The 15,105-nt window shown below is 36.2% G+C and overlaps 1 non-coding gene across 1 annotated transcript; it reads right to left on the reverse strand.

Annotated features, from left to right (window-relative positions):
- Nucleotides 1–6,467: 6,467 nt before the first annotated feature.
- On the reverse strand, nucleotides 6,468–6,631 carry LOC119467319. The gene has a single exon (XR_005195857.1). It is a non-coding gene; the product is annotated as a U1 spliceosomal RNA (small nuclear RNA).
- Between the last annotated feature and the right edge of the window lie 8,474 nt (nucleotides 6,632–15,105).

Consider the following 15,105-nt stretch of genomic DNA (forward strand, 5'->3'; position numbering starts at 1 on the left):
TTTTCCAGTTCTGTGAAGAAGGTCATTTTTAGCTTGATGGGGATAGCATGAAATCTATAAATTACTTTGGGCAGTGTGGCCATTTTCATGATATTGATTTTTCCTAACCATGAGCATGGAATGTTTCCCTGTTTGTGTCCTCTCTTATTTCCTTGATCGGTGGTTTGTAGTTCTCCTTGAAGAGGTCCTTTACATCCTTTGTTAGTTGTAATCCTATTTTATTCTCTTTGTAGCAGTTGTGAATGGGAGTTTATGATTTGGCTCTCTGTTAGTCTGTTATTGGCGTATAGAAAGGCTTGCGATTTCTGTACACTGATTTTGTATCCTGAGACTTTGCTGAAGTTGCTTATTAGTTTAAGGAGATTTTGGGCTGAGATAATAGGGTCTTCTAAATATTGTAATCTGTAAATAGAGACAATTTGACTTCCTCTTTTCCTAATTGAATACCCTTTTTTTTTCTTGTCTAATTGCTCTGGCTAGAACTTCCAATACTATATCAAATAGGAGTGGTGAAAAAGGGCATCCTTGTCTAGTGCCAGTTTTTAAAGGGAATGCTTCTAATTTTTGCCCATTCAGTATGATATTGGCTGTGGGTTTGTTGTAAATAGCTTTTATTGTTTTGAGATACGTACCATCGGTACCTAGTTTATTGGGAGTTTTTAGCATAAAAGTCTGTTGAAGGCCTTCTCTGCATCTATTGAGATAAGATTTTTGTCTTTGGTTCTGTTTATGTGGTGGATTATGTTTATAGACTTGCATATGTTGAACCAGCCTTGCATCCCTGCATTGAAGCTTACTTGATCGTGATGTATAAGCTTTTTGATGTGCTGTTGCAATTGGTTTGCCAGTATTTCCTTGAAGAAAAAATTTTTGCATCTATGTTCATCATGGGTGTCATGAATATTCTTTAGAACACGGTTAGAAAAGGAACCAGTCAGGCGTGGAGGAGGTGAAAGAAACTCTGAATTGAATTTAGTAGGCATTCATGCAAGGAGACAAAGGAAAAAAGTGACAGGGAATCCTCAGCCTGTGAAAGCAACAGGGAAAGAATTGTCACAACCAAAGGCGTCTCGGGCATACATTTGTTGTTAAATATGTGTGGTTCAAATAGATGCTTAATGTATGTTGAGAATTTTCCTGATATGATCATGCAGCTTCTATGCTGAAAATATTCTCAAAGAAATTCCCAGATGTTTCAGGATACACTTTGAACAGCCACTTTTACATCTTTATTTCAGTGTACACATTGTAGCAGTTGTTAAGATGTTACACACCGCCCTAAAACTGAAAAACACCAGTTCTAAGTTGCAGAATATAATAGATAATCTTATGTGTCAACTTGACTGGGGCATGATCTGCATAGACATTTGGTCACACCTTTTTCTGGGCATGGCTGTGAGGGTCTTTCTGGATGAGAGGAACACTTGGATCCTGAGAGAGCCAGCGGATTGCCCTCTCCATCCTGGCTCAGCCTCATGCCACCAACTGGAGACTTGAATAGAACAGAAGGATGGCCCACCCAGGAGCTAGCGGGAACTCCTCCTGCCTGACAGCCTTGAGCTGGGACACAGGTTATGTTCTACCTGCTGACTCAAACTGATGCATTAGCTTTTTCTGGGTTTCAAAAATACTGGCATTGGGACAGGAATTTACATCCTCAGACATCCTGGTTCTCAACCCTTTGGACTCAGATGAAAACTACAATGTCAGTTTTCCTGGGTCTCCAGCTTGTGGACTAAGGATCTTGAGATCTGTCTGCCTTCATAATCCTGTGAGCCAATTCCTTATAATTAATCTCCCCATCTCTCTCTCTATCTCTATCTCATCTATGTATAAATCTATATATCCCCTAGTGTACATGTATATACATATATGCAGCTATATTTTATACACATGCATAATATATAATAAATGAATATACGTATGTGTGTATATGTGTGTCTATCTCTATCTCATCCTTTTATAAATCTATAAATCGCCTAGTATACATATAAACACATATGCACCTGTATTTTGCACACACACACAATATATATATAATATATAAATAAATATGTGTGTGTATGCACTCTGTTTCTCTGGAGAACCCTGAATAATATACAGAGAGTCTGCACAATTCACTGTACAATGAGAGTTCATCATCCTACTTCTAGAATTATTTTTTAAGTTCTCGTTTCTCTAAAATTATGGTTGGTAAAAAAAAGTTCACCATTTTAAAATTTGTGACCGAAGAAACAATTTTTTAAATTACACAATGTTAATACGTATGTTTAATCTAAACTCTCTTCAATGCATTTCAGTAAAGTGGTATTTTCTATCATTTATATGTAAATGATTGAACTTGGTGGCGGTTCTATTTGCACTTAACATAGTTTGAAAACAGAGCAATAATGCAGAAGTTTAATTGTTTTAAAGTCATTAAGATTATCTGGTCTTGTCAGGGGCTTTTTATTTTCTCTCTCTTTCTTTCCTCCCGCCTCCCCTTTCTTTACTTTTCTTTCTTTTTTGTTTTCACTTTTGGATAAGGTCTCATTCTGTCACCTAGGCTGGAATGCAATGTTGCAGTCATAGCTCACTGGAGCCTCAACCTCCTGGGCTCAAGTAATCCTCCTGACCCAGCCTCTTCAGCAGCTTGGACTACAGGTGCATGTGTGCACCACCATGCGCATTTATTTATTATTTACCTTTAGAGATGGGATCTTGATGTGTTGCCCAGGCTGGTCTCAAACCCTTGGGCCCATGCTGTCTTTCCACCTCAGTCTCCCAAACTTTTGGGATTATAGGTATGAGCCACTGCACTTGGCCTTGCTTTTTATTTATTAATGCTATTATAGTTAAATGTAATCACTAATCACATATGTGTTATATCTTACATGAAATTTTTTTCAAAAATTGTCTGAATGTTTTCCTCTTAAATCATATTAATTAGCCATAAAGTTGTTCAATTATGTTACATAATTTATCTCAGTAAATGTATGCAAAACATGCAACTGTATAAGAATATTTTACATTTCGGATATCTACTCAAATAAAATTATGTAAGCAAGATTTTGAAAAGTATATTACCTTTAGTTTTTAATTTCTCTTTATTCTTTTTGTAAATTTTCTTGACTAAAGAAAGGGTATTTTTGCTATTTTCAATATCACATAGTTTTATACATTTAAGTAATTTTTGAATCCACTATTCAAGAAAAAGCCAAAAACATATGGGAATATATTTGAATTCTTCAATTCAAATCCTGGGTTTTTAACCATGTGATTTTTTTTCTCTAGAAAAAGTAACCCTTGCCTGATACTCTAACAACACATTCTAAGATAAATCCTACATAGAACAACCATACTTGCTAAGCAAAACATTTACATGTTGGTTTTCTATGGTGGTGTATGAATGAGTAACAACTAAGGTAAAAAAATAAAGATTTGACTCTGAAGGTAACAGGATAAAACAAACCAATTTCATTTCAAAAGTCCAAGGATTTATATATTTTAGTTTGCAACAGACACAGTTCAGAGCATTTCCCAACCTCATGCAAGCAGAACAGACAAAACTACTAAATGTATCATGCATTAAAGCAATGCAATTTAACAATATCATGTATCTCAAACAGATGTTATGGTCACTAATCTTTAAAAGTGTACTGATTTTATTTTCCCCTCATCACCTGTAGTAGATAACTGAAAACGAAAAATCACAATCAGTGAACACATTCTAGTGATTCCTCCTGCTACAAAATTTGCCCACACCAAGTGAATAGGCTGGCTGTAGAGAATTTTTTCATTCTCTTTGACTTTTAAAAACAAAGCCTTAAAATTATGTAGAACCAAATGTAAATCAAGATTATAAGCACAAGAATGACTTTCACATGCATTAACCAAAATTTTAATCGTGAAGGGCAAGAGAGGGCTTTTAAAGTTTTTACTTTGTCTCTTATTAGTCTATGCAGCCTTAGGGATATAATTCATCTTTCACGGGCATCAATTTCTTTATCCACAGCATGGGAGTCATAGTATCTTTTTATCATAACTCAAGTTCCTATGAATAACAAATTAGATAAAATTTGAAAACGTTTTCTAAAAATTTACATTCTCTGTAAATAATATTATTATCTCTCTCTCTCTCTCGGGATATCTCTCTGTCACCCAGGCTCGAATGCAGTGGCACAATCTCGGCTCACTGCACCCTTCACCTCCTGGGTTCAAATGATCCTCTTGCCTCAGCCTCCTGAGTAGCTGAGACTACAGGTGCAAATCACTACACGCAGCCCATTTTTGTATTTTTTGTAGAGATGGGGTTTCGCCATGTTGCCCAGGCTTGTCTCAGACTCCTGGGCTCAAATAATTCTCCTGCCTCAACTTCCCAAAGTGCTAGGATTACAGGCATGAGCCACCCTACTGACCAATAATTGATTACTGTTATAGACTATTTTTTTAGAATTGAAAATTGAGAGGTTTTATTTATAGTAATAAAATATAGAAAAACATACTTATAGAAAATATCAAATGAAGTCACCGTAAATTCAGGAAGTAGAAGACCTTTGTAAAAAACCAAGTGCTGTAGGAGATAAAAGTTGAGACATGAGAAGACAACATAAATCTCAACTGGAAGAAAGGCAAAGTCTTTGATTGGAAACAAAAAAATATAAAGGTCAAAGATTGCTTTGTTGAAGCTCAGTATTTGAAAAGAATGTAAAGCTGTGGAAAACTCTCCAAATTACACATGGTTACTTTACAGAAATGACATTCTTGTCTACTCATTAGCACCATACATAAAACAAGAGGCAGTGTGGTTTCCTCTTTTCCTCTTTGCTGACAAGGCAGGAAGAGTTCTATTATAAACTGGGCTACCATTGACAGTAATACAGTGAAAAAAATATATACCACATGACTTCTTTTCAAATTTACAATAGCCACAATAAGTTCATAAATTTGGGAGATGATCATATAGACTCCCAAATGCGTGTTTTAATTTTGTCCAATTTTAATTTTGTCCCCTCTCAACTTTCAAAACTCAATGACATAATTTATGAATTCTTTGAAGCGGTGAAAAGTTGATTAAGTTATACATTCCAGCCTCAACTATGTGAAAAAACAGGGCCCAGCATCCTTTGAGATCTTCTTGAATGTTTAATGAAAAGTTTGTTTTTATAAGACAGAAAACATTTCACTTTCAAAATGAAAATTCATGATTTAGACAGATTGAAATGAGGGAATCATGTCATGAATATTTATTGTAGCATTAATATTTGCAAAAACTTCATAAAGCAGAAAATGGTAATCATTCAAAATTCAAGTGATGGGTTAGGATATAAAATACAGTAAAATATACAACTTCAAATTCACAGAATTTTTTCTGAGTCACAGAAGCTGAACGTGTATATATAACTGAATTTGCTAAGCTTATTCCTTAGAAGTATGTAAGATTTACCTACAGCCAACTAAACCCACACAAAGCTTTCTTTCCTTTTAACCTAAACTCAAGCTAAATACAGTGTTTTGTATTATTTATCAATTAGGGATCTTTTACCATTATAACATTATCAGTGTTTATAACTTTGTGTCAAAATGTTTTGCAGAAACAAGCAAACAAAAACAAATCCCACACATGTATTTTAAGTTTAATCTGTTTCTACATCGACTGGTCTCACATTGAGTAAAAAGATTTTAATTGAAGTAGAAGGAAGCAACAATTTAATTACATGTATTCTCCCTACAGAAGTAGGTGAGAAGACATATGTCAGAACGATTTAATTCTATAGAGAAAGTTCCAATAATTCTTTATGCATTTTAAGTTTTACCTAACTGGACAAAAGAGAGTTATGGGATCTGTTGGGTGAAAATTATTAAATATGTGGCTATAGTTTAATTTCCTTTAGTTTAGACTAGGACATCCTATTCGATCTATTCTTGCATGTAAATTTCAATTGAGGAGGAAAATCAAAGCAAATAATGATTAACGAAGAGGCTCTGGTATCGAGTTTTAGCACCATGGTAAGTAATCCTGAAAAAAATATTCTCAAGGATGAAAACTTTTGTTAAATTCTAAAGTTGATTGATCTATGTAAGGTGGAGTACACAACAAACACTAAGACAACAAATCGCTTGCACGTGTGTCAGTGTGTCTGTGTGTGAGTTCCCATAAAAATAGATTATTAGATTAATATATTTCCTGGCATTTTTCATTCTTTCCATAAACTGCAATAAAATATAACATTTCTACAAAACATGCACACACCATGTTCATTAGCTTGTTTGAAGTACCAGACAGTGTGAACATTCACATAATCACCAAAAAGAACAAGGCATTTTGCATCAAAACCCACATTCTATTCCGTCTCCATATACCCGCTCCTTCCTTTCTCAGGGTAATCACTCTCTTAAGATCTTAGATTGGTTTTGCCTGCTTTTGTATTTCACAGGATGTCATCACAGAATAAGTAGGCACTGTTTTTGCCTCGGGATTCTTTTTTCAGGGGAAAGCGAGAATGCAGTCCCCGACTACCACAAATCATGCAGTGGAGTTTCCCACATTTGGGGAAATTGCAAGGGTCAGCACATTCAGAGTGCAATCGATTAGCCTCGCCCTAGGAAAACCATCTTCATGATCATGGTACCTCCCCTGCCAAGGAAGTATCCTTGGGATTCTTTCACTTGGTGTTGGGTTGATGAGGTCAACCTGTACTGTGAGGAGCAGGGCTTCATACTGTTGATGAATGAATGAGTTGTTATGAATTCAGCCTGCTATGATGAATGACTCAGAATTTGCATATCCATTCTGCCACTGAAGAACAGTTTGGCGGTTTTCAGATTTTGTCTATTGTGAGTAACACTGCTAGGAACCTTGTATTACACATCTTTTGGTGAGTGGGTGTGCACATTTCTCTTGTATATATATGCTTAGGAGACCTCCTGTTGAATAACAGGACACAGTTAACATTCAGCTTTAGTGAAGATCGACAAAGTTAATGTCCAATGTATTCCAGTATCTTCATTTTCCCAAGGACAGCGTATGAGAGTTCGTTACCTCATATTCTCAGCAATGCTGAGAATTACAAGACGGCAATTCCAGTTTTATTTCCTTATTTGTAAGTTCCTGAAAACATTTGGTCCATCTTTTCCCAACTGCACCGTGTGTTTCTAACATACAACCCAGCCCCCAAAACTGACACACACATGATATCAGGGGTGAAGGAAAGCCTCTGTGTAAACATTCAAACTCCACCACCAACTCTGTCTGAGGAAATTCCCTTAGGCTTCTCTTGTGGCCATTTTGAATTTTACCATGCCAGTCATTCGTTTATTTTGCTTGCTAACCTAACAGGCTTTGTGTCCTGGTTCGCCCTTTCTTTTTATAAATTCGATAAAGAATCCCAGACACGGTTGCTTTGTGAGGGATGCACGGCCTTGAGTTGGGTAACTGCCCAGAAACGCACCATGGTAATAGCTGCTAACCACTTTCCCATGCCTGCATTGGAATTCCCAGGCCATTAAGATCATGGATGAAAGCTCTGTCTTCCCCTCCTCTACCCACTTTACCGGAATTGGACATCAGATAATTACCTTATCTGTTAGAAGACAAATTATAGTGTCTGACCTTTCACCTTTATGGAAGAATAGCAATAATCACCCTCACTTTAAAAATGCTTTGATAATGCAAAGTTTGGATCATAATTTACAGCATTATTGTCATGCTGTTAATGGAAAAAACAACATGTGAAGTTTTGACGGCAACAACAAAAATACAAACAAGCAAGGCATTCTCTAGAACCTGCAAATCAATTACTTGGTAGGTAAATAACTGAGCCCCTGCTATATACCAGCTATAGTGACAGGCTCAGAGCAGAGAGATAAAGAAAATAAGCTGCTTGCCCTTGAGAAAAGAACTCTCCAAAGACAGAAAAATCACATAGTTGATAATGTTCAAACTGAGAAAGGAAAAACCACTCTGAAATTGACATCACCAATTTAATCTTTTAAGAATACCCATGAAAAATCTTAATTTTGAAGAGTACTTTCAGAAGTCATAGTTGTTTATTAAAACTAGCTCTTATGAGACTAGACATAAAAATGCAGCATTGAAGTGAAGCGTCTTCAGTTTGTGTGGGGGTGTGTGCGTGCATATACACTATCCTGTAATTATATTACTTCATACGTAATTATATTAAGTCATTCCATCATAGCAAGATTTTATGTGAGTAAAATAGAGTTGGCCTTTTTCTTTAAATTTTGTTGGGCTTTTTGTTTGTCTAAGTCTCCAAGAATCTAAATTTAAGTTGCTGTAGGTATTGAAGTCAGGACACCATAGCTTTCAGTAAATCATAATATTAAAAAAATTGATTGCACAAGAGATTGATTTTGTGGGCAACTACCATTTTTCTCTAAGACAAGTTATTTTGTGTGCCAATACATTTTACTGTACACAAATATATGGTAGTTTTAAACTCTGAACCAAAATGGATTTTTATCAACTCTTTCAATATGATTCTGTCACAGATAAATTTTCTGAACAACAACAAAGTACAAAACCCTTTAAATAGATGTGGTGAAATCAAAAATAATCTAATTGCAAGTATATAAAAGTTTACTGTATTTAACCAGTAACTGCAGTGATAAAGCCTTTTTAAAACTTTTATAAATAAAAAGATACAAAATGTAATTCCTTAGAAAAATATGTGTTAAAAACACATGTTGAAAAAGCTCTAAAGTGATCTATTTATCTAGCATGTTACTTTTACCAAGGTGTTTCTCTGTATTTTTTCAGAGGTTCACTTTTCTGCAGAAATATTAACTATTAATATGCATTCCCAACCCCTCATTCTAATATTATTCCAAATGGATAGAATTCTGTAACGATTCCATGCAAGTGACCATAAAGAAAGATAATGCATATATTTACCGCCAGGTGCGGTAGCTCACGCCTGTAACCCCAGCAGTTTGGGAAGCCGAGGCGGGTGGATCCCGGTGTCACGAAATGGAGACCATTCTGGCCAACACGCTGAAAACCTGTTTCCACTAAAAATACAATAATTAGCTGGGCATGGTGGCACATGCCAGTAGTCCCAGCTATTCCGGAGTTGGAGGCAGGAAAATCACTTGAACTCGGGAGACAGAGGTTGCAGTGAGCAGAGATCACACCACCTCACTCCAGCCTGGTGACAGAGCAAGACTGTCTCCAAAAAAAAAAAAAAAAAAAAAAAAAAAAAGAAAAAACTAAAGGTAAGAGAGAGAGAAAGAAAAGAAATAATGCATTTATTTGTAAATCACTTATTTCAGGAAGAATTATCATATTTAGAGAAGAATATACTATAAAATTTGGAGGAAAGAGAGTAGTGATAACAATGGGCTCCAGAGCCCACTAGAGATTCAAAGTATAATTCTGAATATCTGTGTAATCTGGACCAAGTTAAGTCAGCTTTTCATGCTTCATTTTTGTAATTTGTAAAATAGAAAACATAGTAGTATTACTAATATAACCTATGGAAAAGTGCCTGATATGTAAAACTCAATCATTAGTAGTGGTTTTGACTCCAAATGCATCCTCTCAATTTTATTTTAATGAAAGTAGCTCTCACATATCAACATATACAGACTGCTATGTGATCATAATACATTTTGATTTTAAAAGAGAATTGAATTCTCCCTTTTTGGAATCAAATAAAAGTAATTTAGGATATTGAAAATATATGTGAAAATATGTGTGGAATGCCATTTTACCTATAAGGGTGCTGTCATTTAATATTAAATATATATTTATGTTTAAAAGTAAAGTTTAGGCCAAGCATGGTGACTCACATTTGTAATCCCAGCACTTTTTGAGGTTGAGTCGGGTGGATCACCTGAGGTCACGAGTTCAAGACCAGTCTGGCCAAAAAAATTAGACAGGCATGGTGGTGGGTGCCTGTAATCCCAGCTACTAGGGAGGCTGATGTAGGAGAATCCCTAGAACCAGGGAAGTGGAGGTTGCAGTGAGTTGAGATTGCACCACTGTACTACAGCCCTGGGCAATAGAGTGATACTGCGTCTCAATTAAAAAATTTTTGATATATAAATATATTTTTATATATAGAAATATTTATATATACATATAAATATGTATATCAGATCAGAACAAACCAGGAAAGGGTGCATTTCAGAGTTTCCCAGCCACAATCTTGGCTCACTGCACCTTTGCCTCCCAGGTTCAAGCCATTCTCCTGCCTCAGCCTCCTGAGTAGCTGAGACTACAGGCACATGCCACCACACCCAGCTAATTTTTATATTTTTAGTAGAGATGGGTTTCACCATCTGGACCTCATGATCTGCCCACCTGGCCTCCCAAAGTGTTGTGATTACAGGTGTGCGTCACCGCGCCCGGCCCCCTTAATTGTACTTTAACACAGTGTTAGAACAAACATATGCCTCTGGGGAGAAAGAAGAGAGAAAAAGCTCTGAAGAAACTGAAAGCAAACCTGAAATTACCTAGAACACACTGAAATATCTGGATTTATTGGGTAGTAACTACATAAAACATTATGTAAACAGATCAAATGAGACAGCATAAAAATAAACTGATATGAAAAACTAAATTTACATTTTGACTACCTGATTATCCATCTTGGAAAGATTCTTAACAGCCCTCTTTAGAAGTGGTTACTAACTCAAAGGAAGTCAATTATTCATCTTGCCACATGGCTGTTATTTTATGAAATTGCTTTTAGCCATATGCAACTATGAAAAGCCAAGTTGGGAATCCTGATAACATTTTCAGCTTGAGATTTCCTTCGTTCGTGTATTTGATGCATTTGGTCCAGTGGCTGGCTTTCCTCTCCCTTGAACAGCCTGTGTTAGTTTTCTTCAAATCATGTTGGACATTTGCTAGTACTCTCTGGTCTTACTTGTTTTTCCTCAAAATGTTTCTCACTGCAGTTTGTCCTATACGTTTTTAATTTGGGATGTTATTTCTGTCTTTCAGTCTAACTATTACAAAGGCAGGTGAGATTCTCATCGTATCACATGAGGTCTTGGATTGGATCTGCAGTTGGGGAATATTCTGGCTCACAATGACCCTTCTCAGACACAGAAAAGTTTTACAGGAATGATAGTATAAAATAAGTGAAGAGCTCCACAGTTTCACTGCTGTGGATTTTTTGAACTCTTACATAGTTCTCAGCCAGCTGTGTAGAAAATGATTTTAAGTTTTCTTTTTCACTCCAATATGTTCCTCTAAACCATGTTGAGAAACACAGTATAAGACATCACTAATTTGAACTTAGTTTAATATTTGCTAACTTTATGAACTGGCAGTTGCCAGATGGTACTTTAGCATCTGTAGAGCAAAATGCTGATTTTGCCGTCTTTGGAGACCACAAGATGGTTTTGCCTTCTTTAAGACAAGGGTAGTTACATACACATGCTGTTAGAACTGACAAACAGATTCAGCAAAGTTGCAAGATACAAAATCAACATACAAAAATTACTGGCATTTCTATACCCTAACAATGAATAATCTGAAAAGGAAATTAAGGAAAATTTCACTTACATTGTGTCAGAAAAAAAAAATCAAATACATAACCATAAACTTAATCAAAAATATCAAAGATTCGTATAATAAAAACTACACAGCATTACAAAAAGACCTTGAAGAAGACACTAGCAAAAGGAAAGACATCCCTCATTCATGGATTAGAACACAATGTTATTAAGAGGTCAATTCTATCAAAAGCAGTTTATAGATTTTAATGTAATCTTTATCAAAATCACAATGTTTGTTGCCGAAATTTAAAAAAAAAAATCCATCTTAAAATTTGTATGAAGTCTCAGTGGGCCCTAAATAGCCAAAAATAACTTGAGAAACGAAGAAAATTGGGTTCTCCTGCTTCCTGACTTAGTAATCACAACAGCGTGGTACTGGCATAAACACAGACATACAAACCAGCTCTTGGAACATGGAAATACATCAGAATTCAAATGGTTGAATGATAGCAAAGAAATTTTCAGGAAAATAAAGACGCCATTCAAGGAAAGGTAGTGAGAGCTGGAAGCATCAACCTGCTGTGATGAAGTGGAGGGAAAGTGAGATGATCTCAACACACCGCAGCTATCTAAGAACACAGCAACTAGTTACCAGCCTCAGGAAAGAGAGAAGAGCAACCTAGATGGTGAACAGTGATGAACAGCTGGCCTTGAATGCGGATATTGGCTAAGCAGCAGCCAAATGCCAAGCACCATGATCCCCAGGCAGGGAGGGGAAATTGGCACACGGACTATCAACGGTGGAGGCACAACTATTCTATTGATAGCCTTTGCTACTATTGTAGCAACTATTGTAACCAAATTGCAAATGACTTGGCAATCAAGAGGTTTTTTAAAAAGGCAATAAGTTGCAAGCAAATTGCAATCACAGGGCAATTAGACACGAAATTCAAGGCAGGTTAAGCTAGAGATGGAACTGTCAGGTGTCCTAGAATAGAGTGAAGTTGAATCTACAACAGTAGGATAAGCAGAGGCATCACTGAAAAGTCACCCAGGCATCAGTTCATTGGTGTTGAGTGAAGGCTGAAGGAACACTTACATCAGAGATGGCCTGAAGGAAAATGGTTCTAAGGCACCAAAGGCCTCTTTGTATTGATATAACAGCTTTTTAAGGAAGAAAACAATAACCCATTTGCTCATTATGTTTTGTCAACAACAAAAACAGGCATGTACTGCAGTCTTTGTGTGACATGCAGTGTTAAACATTTCTCACCGCTTTTCTTTCTTTTTTCTTTTGAGATGGAGTCTCACTCTTGCCACCCAGACTGGAGCGCAGTAGTGCAATCTCAGCTCACTGCAAACTCTGCCGCCTGGGTTCAAGTGATTCTCCTGTCTCAGCCTCCTGAGTAGTGGGGACTACAGGCACCTGCCACCACGCCTGGCTAATTTTTGAATTTTTAGTAGAGATGAGGTTTCACAATGTTGGCCAGCCTGGTTTAGCTTTTTGGCTAAGGCTGGTCTTGAACTCCTGACCTCTGTCTGCCTTGGCCTCCCAAAGTGCTGGGATTACAGGTATGAACCACTGCGCCTGGCCTCTCACTGCTTTTCTTAATCTTCTCAACAAGCTGATGAAACATTTACTATCATTATTTACACTTTTTGTTTGTGGAAATTAAGAGCAAGAGAGTTTAAGTCACATACTTGAAATATACAGCGTTATGTGTCAAGGGCTTTCTCTTTGTTTTGCCAATGGATTAAAAAAAATTAAAAATACAACCATAATGCTAATAAAATATGAATTTTTAAATGTTTTAAGATTAAGATCATTAATGTTTTAAATGGAATCATTTCTAAACTTAGAGCTGGAAAACGTGTATTTGTTAAGCACAATGCTGAGCAAAAATGTTTTAATTTCAAAATCAAAACATTTTTCTTAAAGAAAACTTTATGAATCTACTGTATAAAATAAAATGTATTGCTTAAATGAGTATGTTAAACTTTACTAATAAAAAAATCTGAAAGAGATACAAGTAATAATGGAAATTGCTGTTTTGTAAAAATAATGTAATTGGCAACACCCACTGCTTGTGACAGTATGAATAAAAGTGGATTTTTTTAAATTTTTGATATAATTTCAAAAAAAATATGCAGTTTTAATAAATAGAGTTCTGTGTGCTTTTTACCCAGAGTGGTAAAATCACAAATGTTGGTAACATCGCAAATAGGATTATCAGCATTTACAAAACCAAGACTTAGGTATTCCCATCACTCACTTCCCTCCCTCCATCAATTACTGACTAACCTTTGGCAATCTCTAAATCTGTTCTCTATGTTTTTAGTTTTGTCACTGAAGAATGTTATATAAGTGGATTCACACAGTACACAATCTTTAGCAATGAGATTTTTCACTTAGCATAACTCTCTGGAGATTCATCTATGTTATTGCATTTCATTTTCTTCAAACGTTTTCCAATCACACTTTCATCCCCATCACAGCAATCACACATTAAAGCCAATGGTGTGTGTGAATAATCTCCACGGCTCATGCCCTCCAATTGCAAACAACCAGTTGATCTTTCTAGGACTAAAGCTTTCATCAGCATTGCATTAGCACTGACCACTTCTGAGGCTTCTCCCTTTCTCAAACTCTTTCCCACCTTGGCTCTTAAGAGCACACACACACCTGGTTATCTTCTCTCACTGGCTATTTCTTCTTGTGGGTTTTCATGGCTTTGACACCTATTCCCAATTTCTAGATGGTGGCATGTCCCAGAGATCATTCCTCAGAGCTCTTCTGCCTCTACTCATTTCCAAGGAGAACAATTCCAGTCTCAGAGTCTCTCTCCTGGCTGCAAGATCCTAGACTGTTAGTGGATGAAATTCTTCAGTTGTGTGAGGTTTCTCCCCATCAGAATATAGAGAACACAGAGGGATGCAGGCAAGACCCCTGGACCCTGACTTTCTGACATTAACACCTACTGAGGCAAGTGAAGTTAAACACACCTCTGCTCTTCCCTCCCTCTCTGTCTGCGAGGACTGCTTCTGGCTGGCTCAGCAGGGCTGCAGATGGGCAGTATACATGCGTGCCACATCTCTAAACAAACTCTTTTTAAAAATAAACTCCTAGAAAGCCCATGTATGGAGTGCAGTTTTATTTCAGACAATAACATTTGCTACAATAAAAACCTCCTTATAAGTAAATATAACTTCTTTCTTCCTTTTTTTATTTCAAATATTTAATCGTTGAGTCAGATTGAATTATTCATAATTCTTAAAAACAACATAATGTTTTGGCATGTTTATTATAATTTAAAGCAGCAATTTAGACGTTAAGAAAACACTTCTCTTTATTCTTCATTTCAGCACGTAACTGAGCCATTAATCTCAGTTTGAGTTTATGTGACTGTTTAGTAGTCATGCTTTCTCATCCGTTTTCACATTTAATTCAGCATTTATTCTTTAATTTTACTTTTTTTTTGGCTGGAAATATAACCCTTGAGCAAAATAAAGAAAGTAATTACTTTTTGTCAAAACATTGCAAGACTAGCTCAGGGGTTATCCAGTAGACTTCATTAGGACTGTGTGTCTCTAATTCTGCCATTATTATGCTTATCCTGAGAGAACTCAGGAGATAAAGCTCATCACCAATGGACTCAC

This window comes from Cebus imitator, unplaced genomic scaffold (assembly GCF_001604975.1).
Source record: "Cebus imitator isolate Cc_AM_T3 unplaced genomic scaffold, Cebus_imitator-1.0 Scaffold279, whole genome shotgun sequence".
Taxonomy (NCBI): Eukaryota; Metazoa; Chordata; class Mammalia; order Primates; family Cebidae; genus Cebus; species Cebus imitator.